The 22,825-nt window shown below is 44.2% G+C and overlaps 1 protein-coding gene across 2 annotated transcripts in view; it reads right to left on the reverse strand.

Moving 5' to 3' along the window:
* sgcd (sarcoglycan, delta (dystrophin-associated glycoprotein)) overlaps positions 1 to 22,825 on the reverse strand; it is a 479,929-nt gene that overhangs the window by 160,620 nt on the left and 296,484 nt on the right. Inside the window, exon 1 of one of the 2 annotated variants that reach the window (XM_080201362.1) lies at positions 17,133 to 17,289. The exons of the other annotated variant lie outside the window; for it this stretch is intronic. The gene's annotated coding sequence lies outside the window, so the exon portion shown is untranslated. Of the gene's footprint in view, positions 1 to 17,132; positions 17,290 to 22,825 lie in introns of those variants that run through there. 2 annotated transcript variants of the gene reach the window in all.

Below are 22,825 nucleotides of genomic sequence, written 5' to 3' on the forward strand. Positions count from 1 at the left end.
GGTACGGCTGATAACTGTAGATTCAATATTCAGCCCGTAGCATGATAAATCATTCATTTTGTTTAGTTGTGTAGACTGTATGGTGTCAAGCCCTTTACATTTCCAGAACAAAGTAAAGGTTAATTGGAAATCCTTACCCGAGCATTTTTAAGGACTGCTGTGTGTAAACTTCTCTTTCATGTGAACAGTTTTTTCTTGTAGCAGCAACCCAGTCAAAATATGATAAGGAAATAATTAACTCCAGTTGCAAACTCGAAATGATCTTTTCCACTGTTGCTTCTCTGAAGCATGCTGGAATCTTTTTTTGTCCCCCCCCCAACAACCTTTTCCTCAAATGACAATCTTCAATAAAAAGTTTACCTAACTGGTGTTTTGCATTCATATCAGGCTGATGGTTTAATATTCTCCATATGGAATCCAGAACAAGGAGATAAAGGGAGTGACAGGGGGAGAGAGAAAATGTCAATTGGATTATCTGAAAGTAGTCAACTCCACTGAAGCAAAAGAGTGAATAGAATATGAATGGGGGTGAGGGCAAAGAAAAAAAAACCAAGTCTGGAGGTGGAGCTGAATAGATTAAAATATTGGCATTGTGAAAGAATTGTTTTACAGAGTGGGGAACTTCACTTGCAGTGTTGCCTCTGTGCTTTCAGAGATGGCCAAGCCAATAACGCACAATAACAAACTTCCCAAAGGAGCCATTGAAAATTTTCACGGCCCTTCACACACATCCTGTTCACCAGGGGTATTGTTGGCTTTTCCTATCTTCGTGACACAGAATTTACCAAGCGTTGCGTTGTTGACCCACTAATAGAAAACACAAGCTGGGATTAGACTGTGGAGAGACAGGTTAATTTTATCCAGCTGATACTGTGTTGTTGCAAGGTAATCCTCCTCCTCTCCCCGACCAAACCAAAAGCCACTTCTTAAAATAGATCAAGGAAAGAAATACCATTAAAAGCAACAAAATTGCTTTAATTAGGGAATTAAATAATTAACATTCCACGGAATTTCGAAGTTTTCAATAGCTTTTTTTTTCAGTCAATTGACTTTAAATTATTCAAACATCATGTACCTTGGCTGGAGGCAGTTCTGCAAATCAATTCTCTTCAAATTACACAAGTGCTTTTGATTTTAGGACTGCAACACTGGCTTCACTCTCTTTCTCACTTCTTCTATGTTGCTTTATTTCTCTAGGATTTTAACCCATTGACTCTCATTCATTCCTGTCTCTCCCAATCCTCTCTTCCTTCAAGATTTGTAAACCATCAAGTTTCCAATGCTAACCTATGCAAAGTAACATTTTTCGACAATGATCATAACCATTGAGCCATTCTAACACTCATTTTGCTGTTTATCCTATCAAAGTAAAAAACCACTGGCCAGGATATATCGATCCCACAATTGTGTGAGGCATTGGAAATGCGGTATTTGTCATAGAGTCATACTTTACAGCGTGGAAACAGAACCTTCGGCCCAACTTGTCCACGTCACCATTTTTTTAAATCCCTAAGCAAATCCCAATTGCCCGCATTTGGCCCATATCCCTCTATACCCATCTTACCCATGTCTAAATGCTTTCTAAAAGACAAAATTGTACCTCCTCTACTACTGCCTTTGGCAGCTTGTTCCAGACACTCACCACCCTCTGTGTAAAAAAAGTGTCCCTCCAGACCCTTTTGTATCTCTCCCCTCTCACCTTAAACTATGCCCTCTAGTTTTAGACTCCCCTGCTTTTGGGAAAAGATATTGATTATCTAGCTGATCTATACCCCTCATTATTTTATAGACCTCCATAAGATTGCCTCTCAGCCCCCTACGCTCCAGAAAAAAAACTCACAGTCTATCCAGCCTCTCCTTATAACTCAAACCATCAAGTCCGGTAGTATCCTAGTAAATCTTTTCTGCACACTTTCTAATTTAATAATATCCTTTCTATAATAGGGTGACCAGAACTGCACAGAGCATTCCAAGTGTGGCCTCTCCAATGTCTTGCACAACTTTAACAAGACGTTCCAACTCCTGTATTCAATGTTCTGACCAATGAAACCAAGTATGCTGAATGCCGTCTTCACCACTCTGTCCACCTGTGCCTCCGCTTTCAAGGAGCTATGAGGAGAGACTGGATAGACTGGGGTTGTTCTTTCTGGAAAGACAGAGAATGAGGGGAGACCTAATAGAGGTGTACAAAATTATGAAGGGTATAGATAGGGGGAATACTGGGAAGCTTTTTCCCAGGTTGGAGGTAACGATCACAAGGGGTCACAGGCTCAAGGTGAGAGGGGCAAGGTATAACTCCGATATCAGTTTTTTATGCAGAGGGCGGTGGGGGCCTGGAATGCACTGCCAAGTAGGGTGGTGGAGGTGGACATGCTGGCATTGTTTAAGAATTACCTGAATAGTCACATGAGCAGCCTGGGAATGGAGGGATACAAACGAATGGTCTAGTTGGACCAATGCACGGCACAGGCTTGGAGGGCTGAAGGGCCTGTTTCCTGTGCTGTACTGTTCTTTGTCTTTGAGCTATGAACCTGTACCTCTAGATCTCTTTGTTCTGTAACTCTCCCCAACATCCTACCATTGATTGAGTAAGTCCTGCCCTGGTTCAATCTACCAAAATGCATCACCTCACATTTATCTAAATTAAACTCCATCTGCCATTTGTCAGCCCACTGGCCCAATTGATCAAGATCCCATTGCAATCCGAGATAATCCTTCTCACTGTCCATTATGCCACCAATCTGCAAACTTACTATTGTCACTGGACAAGTAATCCAGACACCCAGGGTAATGCTCTGGGACAATGGTTTGTCACCCACCATGGCAGATGAAGGAATTTGAATTCAATAAAAGAAATCTTGAATTCAAAGTCTAGTGATGACTTTGAAACATAATTGATTGGTGTAAAAAACCCATTTAGTTTATCTGTCCTTTAGGGAAGGAAATCTGTCATCCTTGTCTGGTCCATATGCAACTCCAGATCCATAGCAATGTGGTTGACCTTGAAATGCCCTCTGAAGTGAACTAGAAAGCCACACATTTGTAGCAAACTGCCACTCAGTCAAAAAAAGGATGAAACCAGATGGACCATCCTGCTTCGATCTAAGCACCAGAAACGACAACAACAAACCCAGAACAGTCACCCTGCAAAGTCCTCCTTGTTAACATCTTGGGGACTGTGCCAAAATTGAGACATCTGAATCAATTAGCTGATGAATGACTACTCCTCCACGTTGAATTTGGAGGAAGCACTGAGGGTGTCAAGGGTGGGAGATTTCAATGTCCATCACCAAGAGTGGCTTGGTAGCACCACCATAGACCAAGTCCTAAAGGAAATAACTTGCTAAACTGGGACTGCAGCAGGCAATGAGGGAGCCAACAAGAGGAAAAAACATACTTGACCTCATCCTCACCAACCTGCCTGCCATAGATGCATCTGTCCAAGAGTGACAACCGCACAGTCCTTGTAGAGACGAAGTCCCATCTTCAAACTGAGGATACGCTCCATTGTGTTGTGTAGAAAAATGAGATGGACTTTGAACAGACCCAGCAACTCAAGAGGGGACAGTCATGAAGCGCTGTGGGCCATCCACAGCAGCAGAACTGTACTCAATCACAACCTGTGACCTCATGGCCTGACATATCCCCCACTTTACTGTTACAACCAAGCTTGATAAAAACCCTGGTTCAATAACAAATTCAGGAGGGCATGCCAGGAGCAACACTAGGCATGTCTAAAAATAATGCACCAATCTGGTGAAACTAGAACATGGGACAACTTCCATTGCCAGTAAATGACAAGTAATAGAATGAAGCAATTCAATGACCAATGGATTAAATTGATGATCTGCAGTCCTGCCACATCCAGTTGTGAACAGTGGTGGACAATTGAACAACTCACTGGAGAAGGAAGCTTCACAGATACCCCATCTTCAATAATGGAAAAGCCCAGCACATCTATCCAAAGATGAGGCTGAAATGTTTTCAACAAACTTCAGCCGGAAGAACCGAGTGGATGATCGATCTTGGCCTCCTCCAAAGGTCTCCAGCATCATCGAATCTGGAGTGCAGAAGGAGGCCATTTGGTCCATCGAGCTTGCACCGACAACAGTCCAACTCAGGTCCTATGGCCATAACCCTTCTAATCCCCCGACATGCTAAGGTGCAATTTAGAATGGCCAATCAACCTAACCTGCACATCTTTGGACTGGGGGAGGAAAGCAGACGCCCGGAGGAAACCCAAGCAGACAAGGGAAGAATGTGCAAACTCCATACAGAGAGTCACCTGAGGCCAGAATTGAACTCGGGTCCCTGGGCACTGTGAGGCAGCAGTGCTAACCACTGTGCCGCATCAGAGATGTCAGTCTCATCTTCATGAAGATTTGAGCTTTTGATATATCAATTAAGGTTTTAGCTGTTCAGGAGTGTCCAGTCTTTACCCACATATCTTATAGTTAGGACCAGTTAATTGGAAGACAGCCTACATTCATATTTAAGTGGACATGAGGAATTCTGGATCAGTGAAGCAGCATGTTGGAACTCAGGGCTGAGGGATTAAAAATAGCTTGGCTGTAATATGCTATTGAAGTGAATGCTGTGGGCCACACAATGAAACAAAGGTTGTTTTGCCTGATCCAACGATATTGGGTGGGACACTTGCGAAGAAGAATGTCTCTAAAGCTCGCAATATAACAAATAAGTTCCTAAAGCTCCACCAGTGTTTCTGGCTGAACGTTGTGGACTTTGCTGACCTTTCGCATTTCTTCACCCACCCCCACACCCCACCCTTTACAGCACGTTATATCCACTGTCCTTCATCAGCCAGCTACCGGGATGTGAAAGCACGATAATCCTTTGGAAATAAAGCAGTAACATTTCATTTGTGTCAATTTTATTGCAGGAAAGGTTACAAACAGCAACATTTGTTGTTTGTGAAACTTCAGAAAGTAAACAGATTGATTGTAAAGGGCTTTGGGAAATCCCAAAATTATGAGGCCCCTTCTTGTTTCACTAAAGAAGGCATCTGCCTCAGTTTATTCACATTTTAATTATTCCCTGGTGATGGATTTTTAAAATTGGAATAGTTTGGTCAGCTCAGAGACAGATGACCTTTTTGGATTGTTTTGTATACATTGCCATGCCTCCACTGCGATGTCTATAGACACAGATATACATGCATAGATTTTTAACTGGTGCCCAGATACAAGATTAGCATTATTCTTTGGGACCACTATGGAAACCATCGGATTACCTTTGTTTATACAATCAATGATAATCTGATGCTTAATTGTAAAATTAACATTTATCACAATATTGAATCCTGTGCTCTTCTGCCAGAATTTGCATTTATATGGTGTCTTTCACGACCTCAGGATTTCCCAAAGTGTTTCACAGTCTTTTAAGTAGCTATAAAATGTAATTATAAACTAGCAAATGTGGCAACCAATTTGTGCACTGAAAGGACCCATAAACATCAATGATAATATAAGCAGACAATTTGTTTCAGTAATATCATCTGAGGTATAAATATTGTCCGTAACAGTGGGGAAAACGCCCCTGCTTTTCTCTAAATACTGCTCGTGGATCTTTCATAACCACCTGACAGGCTGAAATGTCCTCAATTAAATGTTGGAAAACCTTCGGTCCTCACTGCAAACTTTGTTCCTTGGCTACCTCTTCCTGATAACAGTCTGAAGTGATTTGTACACTTGATGTCAAATTTGACCCCCGGGGTGAGATGCTAACCACGTATCCATGTTCCTCACCAAGACCATCCATTTTTACCTCCATAACATTTCACCCACTTCTGTTCATCTGCTGTGGAAGCCCTCGTCGTCGCGTCTGGATTTGACTATTCCAATGTACTCCTGCACGGGGCTGTCAGTTTCTACGCCTATAAAATTAAGCTCGTCGAATACTCTAATTGTGTCCTTACTCGTCCCAAGCTCCACTGATCAATCACCTTTGATTTTGTTGACCTATCCTACCTCCTGGCTGACCAGTGCCTCCATTTTAAAATTCTCACCTCTTTACAAATCCTTCCCTGTCCCTATCTCTTTATTCTCTGTCAGCTACAGGATATCAGCACCCATAACTCAAGCCTGTTCAGCCTCCCTGATTTTAATCATAGGACATTTGCTGGCCATGTTGTCTGTTGCCTGGGCCTGAAACTTTTGAATTTTGTCCCCCCACTGTCTTACCTCTCCTAGAATGGTCCTTAAAACCTCGTACTTTGACCAAGGTTCTGATCATCTTCCCTCATTATGTGGTTCAATGTTTAAGTTTGCTTTATAACACTCTTGGAAGACACCTTGGTACATTTTGGGCGCGATCTTACCAGCCACTCAAGCCCTACCTCCGCTGCAAGTGAGAATGGAACACTTGGTCCAAAAAAATCATGCCAGCGTGAATGGCCGTAAGATTTTGTCCTTTATTACATTAAAGGTGCTACATAAATACAAGTTGTTGTTATTCAATATGGGAGCAATCCCACTGGAATTCTTTACATATATTTATGTAGAAATTTCCATTCATGGTGAAAACTACAGTGCCTCAACTCTGCAAGAATAGTATTATTGAGAGGGTTGTGTGGGATTTGCATTCCTTGCCTGGGCTGAATGCAGTTGCTATGTGTATTTTTTTATCGTAACTATGTCAGATATTCCCGTCATGTCATTTCAGCTCACTGTCCTTTCACCTTTGGGAACTGGGTTCAAATGATGTCATGACAAGATGAACGAAGGTGCTGCTTCTCTGGAAAATTGGAGGCAGAATTCTCCCCAAAAAAATTCTAAATGCTGAATTTGTGTGAAAATTGTAGTAATTCACATTGGTCTTTTCAGTGGGAGTTCAGAGAAGAATCTCCCACACTCTGTGCACTGCAGAGGCCACCACTGTGAATGTCATTTGATTTCAGATGCAGGGCCTATTCCCAGTGGAGAGGCTGAAATCAGTGTTCTGATCGGGCTACTGCACATGTGTCAGTCTGTCAGTGCTGAGATCGGCACACGCGCTGTGGTCTTACACTGATGGCCTCCTGATTGCTGGTTAGCTCAATCGCTGGCCACCCCCATGACCAATGCATTGCTGATCCTCCAGCAGCCCCCACACCACCCACCCCCCACCACACCCCCCACGCCTCCCCAAGGCTTGATTGCTGTCCCTTGACCATTCCGGGCTCAGCCCCAGCACTCCCTTCCCGTAGGCCCGACCCACCCCCGCAGTCCATACCCCACCCAGCAGGCTGACCCCTCCCCTGCCCAGCCGGCTCCAATGGCTGAGCGCTCTCCTTCCCAAACCAATCTCTATGCAGTGTGGCTAGTGGGACCCCCACAAGCCCCCGCCCCATCGTGGCCTACTCCTAAGCCACACCCCACCCCTTGGCACTGCCCCATGGCAATGGACAGTGCCAATGTGCCCCTGGGCATTGGCACCTTGTCCCCTGTGCAGTGCCAGGGTTCCAGGCTGGCACTGCCAGGGTGCCAATGCCCAGGAAGCACCGGCTTCCCCCGGCTCTGGGGAACCTTGATTGCTCCCCCCCCCCCTTCACTCCAGCGAGGTCAGGCCACTATCACCACAAGTGGGCAATTACTGTAAGCCCCACTGGAGTGAAATACTACTAGCAGGGTGGGACAGGCTAGCGGGCCCGGACACTTCAGTCCTGGGCCTGCTAATAGGATTTAGAATATATGGTGATACTAATTACCATAATTAATGCACTACACTGTCAATTTCCAGCACAGCCTCTGGAAATCCTGCACCGGGAGACACCAGCAGGCTGGGATGTGCAGTGTGGATCCCACGCATCGGGCACAGCGGGATGGGAGAATCACCCTTCCCCCTTTTGTGTGAGCCTATATAATGAGGGCCAGCAAACTATTCAGCTTAAGGGAGCATCACAGGACCTCATCGGGGTGCCCCAGGGGTCGGTGCTGGGGCCTCAGCTATTTACCATTTATATAGATGATCTGGAGGAGGGAACCGAGTGTAGGGTGTCGAAATTTGCTGATGACACCAAGATTGGGGGAAAGGCAAATTGTGCGGAGGGTGTGGAGAGTCTGCAGAAGGATCTAGATAGGCTGGGCGAATGGGCCAGGAAATGGCAAATGGAATTTAATGTTGGCAAGTGTGAGGTGGTCCACTTTGGTAGGAAGAATGGTAGGAAGGACTATTACTTACGTGGCGAAAAACTGCAGCAGGCGACGGTGCAGAGGGACCTCGGGGTCCTTGTGCATGAGTCGCAAAAACCCAGCCTGCAGGTGCAGCAGGTGGTCAGGAAGGCGAATGGGATGCTGGCCTTCATAGCGAGGGGGATTGAATATAAAAGTAGGGAGGTCTTGCTGCAGCTGTATAGGGCATTGGTGAGGCCGCAGCTGGAGTACTGTGTGCAGTTTTGGGCGCCGCACCTGCGCAAGGATATTTTGGCCTTGGAGGGAGTGCAGAGGAGGTTTACTAGGCTGATACCGGAGTTGAGGGGGTTGAGCTATGAGGAGAGGCTGAATAAACTAGGCTTGTACTCGTTAGAGTTTAGAAGAATGAGGGGAGATCTCATTGAGACGTATAAGATGATGAATGGGATGGATAGGATAGAGGTGGAAAGACTCTTCCCGCTCAAAAAAGACAGTAGGACTAGGGGGCACAGCCTCAAGATAAAGGGGGGGCAGTTCAGAACGGAGTTGAGGAGGAACTTCTTCACTCAAAGGGTGGTGAATCTCTGGAATTCTCTGCCCGTTGAAGTGGTGGAGGCTGCCTCGCTAAATATTTTTAAGAAGCGGGTTGATGGGTTTTTGATAAGAGAGGGGATTAAGGGTTATGGGGAGAGGGCGGGAAAGTGGAACTGAGCCATGACAGATCAGCCATGATCTTATTGAATGGCGGGGCAGGCTCGAAGGGCCAGATGGCCTACTCCTGCTCCTATTTCTTATGTTCTTATGTTCTTATCTGATGTCTACACAGATTTATTTGCTGAAAAGGTTGCTCGGTATCGCTCTGGAATGGAAACTTAATTTTCCCTCCCTAGACCTGGAGCATCGAAACAAATTGCAGCACCCTGACTGCTGCCTAGGCTGAGATACTGAACTCAGCACAAACCTAACATCAAATCTCCAGTCTTGCTGCTCTACAGAGCTCAGCTACAGGCTGTCACAAATGGTTGAACCCCTGGGGCAAGTAGCTGAATTCACTTTTCAATGAACATCATTCCTGTTTTGGGAGATCATGAGAAGTTGGAATATAAAAAGACAAAGGTACCATCAAAAAGAGTACTCAGTCCAGGTAGTTGAAGAGTAATCAAGAGATAGACAGATTGCACTTACTTGGTAAAGCTAAGCCAAATTAGGTTTGGAATTAGTGCTCTCTGCCCCTTCTCTCTTGCCTTATATGTTAATTCACCCATGTTCTTTCTCTGTGATTCTTTACGTTCCTACATTTTAAAACTTCATTGTCTTGTTCCGCTTTTCTCATCATCATGCATTCCTACTAAACCACTCGCTCCACTCATTAAATATTCACTGATCTTATAGCTTGATTGTGCGGACTGGTATGGCCCTACCTCTCAGACATAAGCTCTCCGGGTTTGAGTCCCAATCCAGGAGCTGCTGGCCATGGAAGGTGTGTTTCTAATATGGCCAAGCAGATTGATTATCAATCTGTAAATCCTTCTGATAAACTAATGGAGGTGATAAGAGCGGGAGAGTCTCACGGTTGGCCATGCTTTATGCAAAGTGGTGCCCTTCAAACTAAAGCCCCTGACAAAAAGCTGGTGACCTGTTCTAGGAAACAAACATACAAATGCACTTTGTGTCATGGGCCATCAGGCAAGGGAAAGGAAAAGTCTATGGTTCCCTCATCTGTGCTTCCTTGGTATATGCTTACCTATGTCAATTGTACAATTTATCCTTGTATTCACGGGTTTGAATTGGTTCCCTTGTTACTGTTTTCTTGTCTATACACTTCTCTGCACTCTCTATATGAGTTTTTTTTTAACTTTTGGCTCCATAAGTTCCTTCTGGGATGTTTTCCTTTCTATGCTCTCCTTCTCTTTCTCTCCATTGAACTTCCCAAGTCCACAGTCCCCTGCACCCCAGTTTTCCCCTGCACTCTCCATTTTCCTTAGGATGTATCTACGGATTCTTCTTTCCAGACAAACACAACAAATCTGTTGCTTGTGCTTTCGTGTGAGGTAGTTTCCTATGATATACAGCCACAGTAATTGCCCAAAGTACAAATGACCTTCATATAATACAAGTGCTGGATGATGCCCAACTGATCTTTCACCTGTGACTGAATAGCATTTCTATAGTATTATTCTGGGTCAAGAGAGCTACGCAGTGCTGTTAGCATTAGGAGAGTCATTCTACATACCAATGCGCTTCATTACAAAGCAGCAGCATGCAAACTAATGCTTCCACCCACTGAGTTCCTCACCTCTTCTGGGATGGAGAGGAGATAGTGAACAAAGGTCACAGAATTGGAAATGATTTTCCCTCATCTATACTCTGCTCACTTCCTTGAGAATCATCGGCAGTAATCTGGGAATATGTTGTTGGCCTGCTTTCTAACTGATGCTTGTTATCTCAACCATGAAGCCTAGTTTTTATTTATTGGTGCCATAGGTAGGTTTACAATGAGGTTACTGTGAAAATACCCTGGTCACCACACACCAGTGCCTGTTCAGGTACACTGAGGGAGAATTTAGTATGGCCAATGCACCTAACCAGCACATCTTTCAGACTGTGGGAGGAAACAGGAGCACCCAGAGGAAACCCAGGCAGACACAGGGAGAACGTGCAAACTCGTCACAGACAGTGACCCAAACTGGGAATCGAACATAGCTCCCTGGCACTGTGAGGCAGCAATGTTAACCACTGTGCCAACATGATGCCCCATGTGCCACCGTGCTGCCCCCACCAAGAATAAGATGGGTGAAAGGGTAACTTCATATATATATAAGCATACATGTTTGGCTTATTATTGCTCAAGAACTGTTAGTAAAATGGTCATTTGTAGCTTTAGTCCCTGTAGCGACCTGAGATGGTGATTTATACAGCACTCAGTGCATTCTTTTCTTTTTACCTTTCATAGAATTATACAGTGCAGAAGGAGGCCATTTGGCCCATAAGCTTGCACCAACCACAACCCCATGCATCCACCCTAGCTAGACCCCTTGACACTGGGGTGCAATTTAGCATGGCCAATCCACCTAACCCACACATTTTAGGACTGTGGGAAGAAACCAGAGCACCCAGAGGAAACCCACACAGACACAGGGAGAATGTGCAAGCTCCACACAGACAGTGGTCCAAACTGGGAATCGAACCTTGGTGCTTTAAGGCAGCCGTCTAACCACTGTGCTACCACGTCGCTCCACTATTATCAGTGGAATTTGTGACAGTTTATGAGGGACTGAAGGTAATCTGGAATTAATACACCATTTCCAACAATTAGATTTTAGTATTAAAATGAGATGTGATTGAAGTAATTGTAGGCAAATGTGCTCTTATTAAACTGAAACTAGTAACTCAAAGGTTGAACTCATCTTCAAAACCCATTTATATAACTTTCAAATTTCCACCGGCAATTGAGTATAACTTCACAATATCTCTGCACCAAATAATTTCTGTCTTTCCAGTTCACTCTGACTCCAACTCATTCCCATTATTGTCATCCAGTTTCATTAGTCCAGGAAGATATTTCTGAGGAGTAATAATGCCCAGTGGGTACTCACCCAGAGTTCTACTATAGCACAAAATAATCTTTTTCACTTGTAATACTTGGCTAAAAGTCGTTTGCAGGAATTCTGTACAGAATCTCTAAAGAAAGTGAAAAGCTCTTAAGAGCGTAAACTGGGGAGATAAGTGGTTAACTAGGTTGAGGGGCCGACCCACTAATGTCCCACCTGGATGCCCGCTGGTTTCAATTTTAACCTCCTCCTCTGAACAAATGCCCACACTTGGCTGGGGTCCGCCCTTAAATACCACGACTGAGGGATAATATCAGAGCTCCCAACTGTAATTTATACATGCAAAGATGGGAACACAGGAGCAGGAGTACAGCAATTAGCTCCTTAAGTCAGTTCCAACATTCGATCTGACCATGGTTGATGTGCGACCTAACTCCATATATAGACCTTTCTTGTGACACCACATCTCAAATATTATGTGCGATTTTGATCTCCTTATTTAAGGAAGGATTTGAATGAATTGAGGAGGTTTACAAGATTGATACCTGGAATGAGCAGGTTGTCTCAGGAAAGGTTGCAAAGACTGAGCTTCTTTCCACTGGAGTTTAGAAGAGTGAGGGGTAACTTGATTGAAGAATACAAAGTCCTGAACAATCTTGACAAGATGGATATGGAAAGGACATTTTTTTTGCATATGTCTAGAGCTGGGGGGTGCAATTTTAAAATTGGGGTCGCCCTTTTAGGACAGATGGGGAATTTTTTTTTCTGTGAGAAGGTTGGCAACTTTGGAACTCTCCACGTTAGAAGGTGGTGGAGGCGTGGTCACTGAACATTGTTAAGGCTAAGGTGTATAGATTCTTGTTAGGCAAGGGGATTGAAGGTTACTGGGGATAAATGGAAATGTAGACTTTAAAACACAACAGATCAGCCATGGTCTTATTGAATAGTGGAACAGACTTGAGGGGTCAAACGGTCTACTCCTGCTTTGTATGTTTGTGTTTTAACTGTGGTCCGAGTGCGGTAGCCATTGTGACTTCTCCATCAGGAAGAAGATGCAGAAGGTCTAAAAGATTCTCTCAGGAAAGCTTTATTTTTCCTTGAGTGCAAGAAACACAAGAGTGCTCTAACATGGCCTACACAAAACTTAGTTCTCCCCTACCTGGACTCACACACCTTCCCTCCTGCGGAATTGCTCCCTATGGCTTCTCTTTCTATTGTTAGTCCTTCATTTTGAGCCTCCGCTCTCGTTCAGCTCAGAAGGCAGCTGATGGGAACCTGAACTGCCCTCGTAGTCACATGTTTTATTGTTTGCCCCACCCACCCATCGCCATCTGAAATGGATACTCTAAGCTTTAGCAGAGAACTCGGCAGGATATTATATCTGAAACTCCACCTTTTTTCTCTCTCTTCTAAAATGACTTTATTTTCCAGCAACTATGGCATTTTATCTTCCTCTCTTTGGCCGAATGTTATCAGCGTTCAGACTGTGCCTGCAGAGCACATGTTTTGAGTTGTTGTCTCAACCATTAACTCTATTTCTCTCAACAGCTACTGCCTTACCTGCTGAGTATCCCCAGCACCTTTTGCTTTTATTGTGTACCGAGTGTTTATCACTGCACAGGAAGCCGACAGCCTAACCTCTGAGCCTTGTGCAGGGGATCCCTCCACTGGGATGCCCAAACAAATCACCATCGGTCCATACAGATGTTTCATCTAAGCCAAACCTGTATTTTCCAGATGCCAGCAGCTGCTAATTTGACACACACCAACTGAAGGTAACTTCATCATTTTAATGTCAATTTCACCAAAGTGGTAACTTGTTGTCGTAAAAGTAAACATTCTCAAATATGGCCATTATTTACACTTATATTATTCGCATTCTTGGTTTAACAGTGACTCAGTACTCTATGTTATCAGTGCCCAACGATATATTCTGTCTCCGTCCTCCTCCACATATCATTACATTGAGAGGCTAGGAAAAGTTTATTTTGTGACCATGCAGGTGAAGAACATGGAATACTTAAACAAATATCTTTCTATCCACATCAAGCACATGAAGGTCAGATACACAGGTAAAGCTTCAAAATGCTCTTTTATGAGACTGCGCATCAAACTCAATTCTTCATTCGAAGAGTGAAAATTTTTATCCAATCCATTTTAGCAGTGTTCCAACTCAAACACTGGATAGCCTTCCAGCCTTCTGTGAACTGAGACATCCTAGGCCAAGCATTCCGATATGACTAGAGAATTCTGACTCAGCTCAGTGCTCACCTCTGCAACATTGATCCCCAGCAATGTTCACTCTGACTAACCCTCTGTCTCTCTCCCCCTTCCCTTCCCACCCACACACACAACACTGGAGTCACTGGGCAGTGCTCACCTACTTCGCAACAATATTCACCGGCTCCCCAGCCACCACAGCCAATGCTCACCCCCTCTCATGTCACTTCTCCCAACTTACCTTCCGGAATCCCTGGCTCCTGTCCAGCTGAAATCGGAACAGTTAGTCGAAATAACTCCTCACAAGTCAGTGTCCCTTCACCAGGTTCCCTTCATCTACAAACTCAATTCCATTTTTAAGAGTGCTTCAGGTACAAAGTCAGAATCCAGAGTGTCAGTAGACCTGACGCTCTCATTTTTATATAAAGGTGAGGCTTCCTGATTAGGCAGGCAATTATGGTCTCAATCAGGGAGCTCATAATCCTGAGGCCAAACGGGACTCATTGCATCAGTATTGTTGGTGAGTGGGGCAGGGGCTGCGTGCTTCAAACATTTTCATGGGGTGAGGGAGCTGGACATTGTTGGGGGTGAGGGAAGGATTGAACACTAGCAGGGGTGAGGGAGGGGGTGAACATTGCTGGGGCAAGGGAAGAGTGATCATTGATAGGGGGTGAGGGGGATTAACATTGTCAGTTGGGGGGTGCTTGTGCAGTGTTGGGGTTGACTGCGACAAGTCGATGAAATGAAGACAGACTTAAGGAGTGTGTCTTCACCTCATGACAAGGAAAGGCGGGGTGGCTGCGCTGGAATCTATTCAACTCTTTGCCACTTGACTCTGTTTGAGCCTACACCCCTGCTGGAGCTGGCATCGCAAGGTGCAGAGGCTCTCACGGAACATAGTAAATGGGTAATTAAATCACAATCAGCATTTGGGTCCCAGAGTGAAAAAAAAACACTCATTAGAAATTGGACTTTACCTTTGTTTTGGTGTCCACTTATGGTGGCACCAGTACAAATATAACCTCTGAGACCATAAAAGATAACACTGCTTGTAGATTGATGTTCCAGGGTGGATATTTGTTTGGAGGGCACCTCAATCATAAAAGGGCACAGATTAAAAAAGAAATTGGAATTTTGCAGACCAATTTCGGATCTAACCACAAACACCAACAGTTCCAGCAACTACTGCTCGAGCAATGGCTGTCGTAATGACTCATAATTCAGGTAGTACCCAGTGCCATGGCAACAATTCTGCAGAACCTTTCTCAGGATGCAAATAAAGACTAGCATTTTTGACAGGGCGAGGGGTCAGAGTGCATTACATATACCAAACTGGAGAATGGTGATAGGAGCGTTGGCACAGACTTTTGAATATTTAAGATTGGTTAAGAAAAGAAAATTAAGTAAAGCAGCCTCGAGCTGATCCAGAGTCATCCAGACTTGAAATGTTGGCTCTTTTCTCTCTCCACAGATGCTGTCAGACCTGCTGAGATTTTTTGCATTTTCTGTTTTGTTTTTCAGATTCCAGTACCTGTGGTAATTTTCTTTTATCGAGGATATAAATCCTATGCTAACATGAACATATCAATCATAGATGGACTAATAGAATTTAATTTACATACACAAACTCATTGCTTTCCTCAGCTATGGCTCCTGTTCTAACCAAGACATCAAGACACTACTAAAGGGTCGTGAATGAAGCCCAGTCCATCAGACAAACCAGCCTCCCATCCATTGACTGACTACATTTTCCACTGCCTCAGAAAAGCAGCCAGCATAATTAAGGACCCCACGCACCCCAGACATTCTCTCTTCCACTTCTTCCGTAGGGAAAGAGATACAAATGTCTGAGGTCACGTACCAACTGACTCAAGATCAGCTTCTTCCCTGCTGCCACCACACTTTTGAATGGACCTACTTTGCACTAAGTTGATCTTTCTCTACACCCTAGCTCTGACACTAACACTACATTCTGCACTCTCTCATTTCCTTCTCTATGAACAGTTTGCTTTGTCTTGTAGCATACAAGAAACAATACTTTTCACTGTGTACTAATATATGTGCCAATAATGAATCAAATCAAATCAAATAACTTGAAAATCATAAACATTAAAAGTACATGAACATAACATTTAAGATAGTCCCCAGAGAGAATGGAGCATACGTGTCCCTGTGTATGACAGTCCTTGAATGTGAGGTTTGAAGAAGCTCTTCTCCGCAGGAGGATAGTAAATGTATTAAACATGAAATTACCCTCGCTTCAACTTCATAAAACAACATCAAAGAATGACACAGGAGACCAAACAATGGAGAGGGAATGACAGAGCTGAATGACTTGTCAACATATAAGGATGATAAAACTAGTTTGTCAGTGTTGCATACGCAGGATGGAATTCTCCAAAGTCGTTCGCCCCCATGCACAGCGGGGACGACAAGTTTCGGGCTCAGCCAAAACTCCATTCACTGCGGCAGGACAGGAGAATCCTCGCTACGGGTGAGGTTGGAGAATTCCGGCCACAATGTTAACCGTTTCTACTTGCGCCGCAGTGCATCGTAATTCCCAACAAGTAGTAAGTTGGAATATTCAGGTGAAAAATACAAAAAAGCTATGTGATGTGTGATGGTGGCTCCATAAGCGCTGGGAAGAAAGATTTTTCAATGTTCACCATAGCTCTGCATATTAATGCATACATTTTCACATTAAACATTGATACCCTGGGGTATTGGGGGGGGGTTGCGGGGTGGGAGAGGAGACAGGGGAGGTTACTTCTCACAAAGAAATCATCTCGCACAATGTAACGTGAAGCAGAACAGTGCTCTCCTTTCTGCCTCACTCCAGAGACTCAAAAAAAAAATTAAAACCAGATACAGCTACGGGCCGCCCCAAAGACCTTTGAATTTCTTTCCCTTCCAAGCAAACTAGCACCTCCTGAAGGGCCTCCTTGAAAGCCGAGAGCTGTGCAGCAGCAGCCTAAATATAGAATAACTTGATGGCAACAAGAAGTTCTGAAGTTAACTTTCGTATCCAAGCTTTGACTTGCTGATTCCCCCTGACATCTGTTGCTTCTCACTCTCATACCATCCAGTATTTTAACTTGATTTTTAAAGTCGCTAATTGGAAACAGGGAACAATTTCACCCTTGCAACAAAAAGATTCACAAGCAGAAAAAGGAAAGGCAGACCGACATAAGGAGCAGGACGTGTGAAGTAACGTTGCTTGTTTGTGCCTTACCTTTCAGTCTTTCAACCTGACAAGAGGCAGCCTGGGTGTGTCAGGAATATCTCTAACAGTGAAGTGTTTTACCAACAACAGCATGTGGGCTGGACTGGGCTGGGCTGAGCTGGCACGTCGACCCAGGATTTTCCAACACATCCCCAGCCAAGTGCAACCGCAAGCCTGAAGAATTTCCTGAACCCTGTGTATAGCACTAGCAACTGCTGACGGAGAAATCATTCCATGACTAAATTCTGCTCAGGCAGTTTGATTTACATCAGTCGAGCTCCAAGAGGGCAGCACTAAAGCAAAGACATCCAGAATTCATTTGGACTCTCTTTTACTCTGTGTAGAATTATTCTTTTAAAAAATGAACTGGAGAATAAAATCCTTCACATCATTCCAGCTCTGTTTTCTTACAACATAGTTTTAAATAATGCAAGCCTCACAGGAGGGAGGTGCATTGATCAACTTAAGCATGAGTAAACCGTGAACAGTATTTCACAGGAAATTATTCGCCTATGATCCTATTTCTTAAATGGTTTGAATTATCTCTCCAGAAATGTCTGGGTGTTCCCTTGGCGTGCATTGCTCTGTCATCTATATTGCCTCTGAAACTGTAAAGTGCTTACGATATTATTTCATTGTGATCAATGATGATGAAAAGGAGCTCTGGGTAATACCTTCCAATTGGAATTCAGAAAACCACAGGAGAAATACTCTCTCTGGCACAAAAAAAAAGCTGTGAGAAAAGATTTTGTGGAAATGGCCTGATGTTTGAAAACAAAAGTGAATCTTGGGGCTATAATAAAAATGGAAAATGATGGAGATGCTCAGTAAGTCTGGTAGTATCTGTGGAGGGAGCAACAGAATTAATATGGGCAGGGATTTTCCTGTGGGCTTCAAAAACTTGGTATGGCTGCTGCTTTGCCCAAGACCGCAAGTAACTACAAAAGGTCATGAATTTAGCCCAATCCATCACGTAAACCAGCTCCCACCCACTGACTCTGTCTGCACTTCCCACTGCCTCGGAAAAGTAGCCAGCATAATTAAACAGCCCACCGGATATTCTCTCTTCTACCTTCTTCCGTCAAGAAAAAGATACAAAAGTCTGAGGTCATGTACCAACCGACACAAGAACCTTCTTCCCTGCTGCAATCCGACTTTTGAACAGACCTTACTTTGCATTAAGCTGATCTGTCTCTACACCCTAGATTTGACTGTAACACTACATTCTGCACTCTCTCATTTCCTTCTCGTAGAATCATCGAATCCTACAGCGCAGAAGGATGCCATTTGGCCCATTGATTCTGCACTGACCACTATCCCACCTAAGTCCTATCCCCTAACCCCATGCATTTACCCTAGCTAGTCTGCCTGACTATAAGGGACAATTCAGCCCAGCCAATTCACCTAACCCGCATCTCTTTGGACTGTGGGAGGAAACCGGAGCACCCAGGGGTAACCCACGCAGACATGGGGAGAACATGCAAACTCCAAACACTCAGTGACCAAGCCGGGAATCGAACTCAGGTCCCTGGTGCTGTGAGGCAGCAGTGCTAACCGCTATGCCACCGTGCCGCCCCGGTATGATTTGTCTGTAGCGTGCGTAAGAAACAATACTTTTGCTAATACATGTGACACTGATAAATCAAATCAAATCAAAACGAGATTAACCACTGGCCAAACTTGCCAGCAGCAATACTGGTTGAGCTATCTTAGTGTAGATGGTTGACTAATTGTCACCCTCCAAGCTTTCTGTCCGATATATATTTTCCATGGTTGACAGGCACTTTAGGAGCTGGGTGCATCATCAACCCCCACCTCGCACCACACCACCTCCCCCCCCCGAGAATAGCATTTTCATTTAAAGTGTTTCAGTTTCCTTTGAGATTTGGGCCAGAATTTTACTGCCTCGCCTGCCATGGAATTGGAACGGGTGAGGGGAAGACAATGGAAATGTCTGTTGACATCGGGCAGGATTTTTTTCGTGTTTCAGGACAAGCGGGGCCCTTGATCTTTTGTTGTAGTGTCCTTTTAAGGGTCTCCCGCCTTCACAATACACCCTCCCACTCCCCCACCATTTAGTTTGTTAATATGTCAGTTTGTGTTTATTAGTTGTTTTATTTCACTCAAAAGAGCTTTTCAGGAAGTGAGCGAGTTCCTGAGCCTGTCAGCCGAATCAGAGCCAAGCAGGTCTAAAGTTGGGTGAGTTAGGGTCTGCTGAGACAGGCCTAGGGTATCTCAACACTGAAAAATCAAATAGCAAACATTCACACTGCTCGGTGATTTGGACCAGAGGGGAAATCCCTTGGCTGAATCACAATCCTGGTCCTTCACGAAGGCAGCCCTGTCTTTGCAACATCGCATCCTGTCATCGCTCCAACTGAGGGCTTTAAATGGCCAATTAATGACTATTTAAGGGATGCTTCCCACGAGCCATAATCTTCAGTAGTAGGAGGTGAGTGGTGGCCTGCTAAGCCCTCGAGTGGGAAAGGGGGGCACTTCCCTCACAGGCCCCCTTTTCCATTTAGCTCTCACCCAAGTTCCGTCTTCTTCCCCACCATCTCCCTCCATGGGTCTTTGCAGCCCGGCCTCCAACACCCTGGCACCTCCCCAAGGAACTTCTCTCCTGCTCCTGTGGAGAAACTCCAGACGCCATCCCAGAATCCCAATAATTTGTTTCTAATACTTGGTGCAGTCCCATCAGTGGCCATCGTTCCTGTTGGAACTGTTAGAACTCAAGAGCTGACCAATCAAATGACCAAAAGCTCTTGGACGGGAGACTTCCTTCCCATGTGAGGGTGGAAGAGGATAGCCAATTAACGCTCCTCAGAGGGTTGAATGGCTGCAGAACCATTGAGCTTTCTTTGAGTTTACTTGCCAATAGTTTTCATGCCTTCTCTTCGATTTCCAAATTTCTGTTTTAATTTCCATTTTGCACCTCCTGCATTGCTTTACAGTTTCTAGAACATTAAAGCTTTGATCATCCGAAACACACTTTCCTTTTTTTGCTTTATCCTATTCTGGATTCTCTATCCCATCTGAAGAATGTGTGGAAGCCTCACCCTTATCCTGAGTGGGAACATAATTTGTTCTGAACCCTCTTTAGCTCTTCCTGAAATATATTCTACAGCTCTGACACCAACTCAACCTCAAATAGCTCCTTCCAATCTACTTTTGCCAAACCACATCTCAGCTCAGTGAAAGAAAGGGCTGGAACGTTGCGGCCATTCACACCGGTGGGATTTTCCCATCCCGCTGCAGTGAATGGAGATTTGGCTGGGTGCCGAGTTCTCCCACTTCACTGCAGCAGGAGTGTGGTGTGACTGATTGGTAAGATTGCACCCAAGATCCACTTTGTCATTTTCCTTAACCGTGCATGACCGTACTGAATGACAGTTACTACTTCTGAAATGTTCTCTATTATCTGCCAGATTGTATTGCTTCATCAGGGCAATTCACCCAAACTGGCCAAATCAGTGCCAGAGGTCAGGAAATGACAGAAATAGAGAGGTCCTTGATTAATAAGGGGATCGGGGTTGTGGGAAAATGCAGGAGAATGGGGATGAGAAAGTTATCAGGCATGATTGAATGGCGGAGCAGATTTGATGGGACCACTGGCCTAATTCTGCTCCTATGTCTTATGGTCTTATGTCAAGCACTAATTGTGTCCCACAAAGAAAGTTTTCACAATATTTTGCGAAACAAAAACATTCTGCTGGAATCAATTCCACTGAGAAAATGGCCACATCTCCAGGTCAAATTAATCTTCATGGCGGGTTTCTGCTAATTGTACCCATTTACAGGCCTATGAGGAGGCTCTTAAAATTGATCTTTCTTTTTAGACGCAAGATGAATTTTAAAAAAAAGTATAATTTCTTTTTCAATTTACTAAGTAACTGAACTGACCACTATACATTAATGTAACTAGCAAATGCTTCCACAGGGTTTGCTAAACTCATTTTCAGCTATATAAAATTGGGTTGCTCACTGTGCTAACCATTGTACCTTTACTTCGTGTCCGAGGTTACACGAGGATTGACTACTTGGATTAAAGATGCTTAATTTTTGTGGTAAACACATTTTCAGTTTTATAAATGAAACAACACCAGAATACAGCTCCTAAAAATGAATGATTTAATTCTGTTTTTTAAAAAAAGAAATACATTCTAAAACATCGCTCGATTGCGATGGTTCATGTAAGAAATTATGCTTGTCAGTAGCTTGCACGGAAACTTGAGCAAAAAAAAAACAACTTTTGAAAACCAGCAATAATTAAAAAATATGAAGTTCATACGTTAGCAGAAAAGTGGATCGAGTGTCTTAATGATCATCCAGTGCTGTGTTGAGGGAAGAGATATATATTAACTTGGAAAAGTCCAAACTCCTCTGGGCTTTTAGCCAGCAGTGAGATAATATCATGACCCAGTGGGAAAAGGCTTGTGACAATGTATGTGCGCTATCAATCTGCCCTCCAAAAGTGAAAAACATCTCTTGAAGTCTGTTTTTTTGCTGTGGGGATGAAACGATAAGACGTTCACATGAGTAAGCTGGTTCTACAACTTGTCTGGTGATAAAGAGAAGCCGCTGGAGGTCAGACATTGCCCTTGGTATTTGGTGCAACCCATCACTAAGGCACTGATGTGTTGTGTCAGGAGCAAAAGATAAAGTGGGATAAAGGAAACCTCACCTTCTCACCCAAAGCCCAGAACTGTGTATCTTTCAGCGGGCAAAACTAATAACAACTCGGAATGGCACTTGGATTTTCCTCTCCTAACCTAGGACACTAAGTAAAGGCACAGTGGTTAGCACTGCTGCCTCATAAAGCCAGGGACCCAAGTTCAACTCGGGTCACTGTCTGTGCGGAGTCTGCACGTTCTCCCCGTGTCTCTGTGGGGTTTCCTTCAGGAGCTCCAGTTTCATCCCACAGTCCAAAAGATGTGCTGTTTAGATGTGTTGGCCATGCCAAATTCTCCCTTGGTGTACCCGAACAGGAGCTGGAGTGCGGCAAGCAGGGGATTTTCACAGTAAATTCATTGCAGTGTTAATGTAAGCCTATTTGTGACACGAATAAATAAACTTTAAAAATTAAAACTAAAGAACCTTTGCTGCCGTCCAGCTGAACCTCAGCTCTCTCTGGTTTGGTTCTGCTCTGAATCATCAGGCCAGCTGCTTTGCTTTTCTTTTTTGAAAAAAAGGAAGGCCCAAAGCAGGAAAAGCAGCTCATAAAACTCAAGGGCATTTTTCCCTAATAATAAAACACCGGAACATTTCTGCAATAGGCTGCCAGGCAACAGCATTCAGTCAACAGCAGTTTGGAAAACTAGTGGGTTTGTCGAGAAAAAGTGACTGCCTGAAAATTGGACTTTCAAGGTTCAGTTGGCCATAATGAAGAAAGTTCTTCCAACCGGAGGGGGGAGGGAGGTGGGGTTGGACAAGCTTCCATGCAGAGTGTAGCATCTGACCTCTGCTTCCCTGAAGCAAGCGCAGTCAAAACAGAATTAAACTACAGTGCCAGGGTTGGCCAGCAGACAATTTTAAAGCAATATTACATTTCCTGGTGGCATTAGCCGCGTGTCACAAGCTGTCAGGCACTTGGAACCTTGCTCAACTGGCCTTTCAGAATTAAAAAAAAGAACAACACAAATAGAAGCAGCAGACAGAGTGACTCCAGCGGCCCTGCTGTTAAAAAGGCAACAGCACAGTGT

The sequence above is a fragment of the Carcharhinus amblyrhynchos genome, chromosome 13, assembly GCF_965287045.1.
Source record: "Carcharhinus amblyrhynchos chromosome 13, sCarAmb.v2.hapA, whole genome shotgun sequence".
Taxonomy (NCBI): Eukaryota; Metazoa; Chordata; class Chondrichthyes; order Carcharhiniformes; family Carcharhinidae; genus Carcharhinus; species Carcharhinus amblyrhynchos.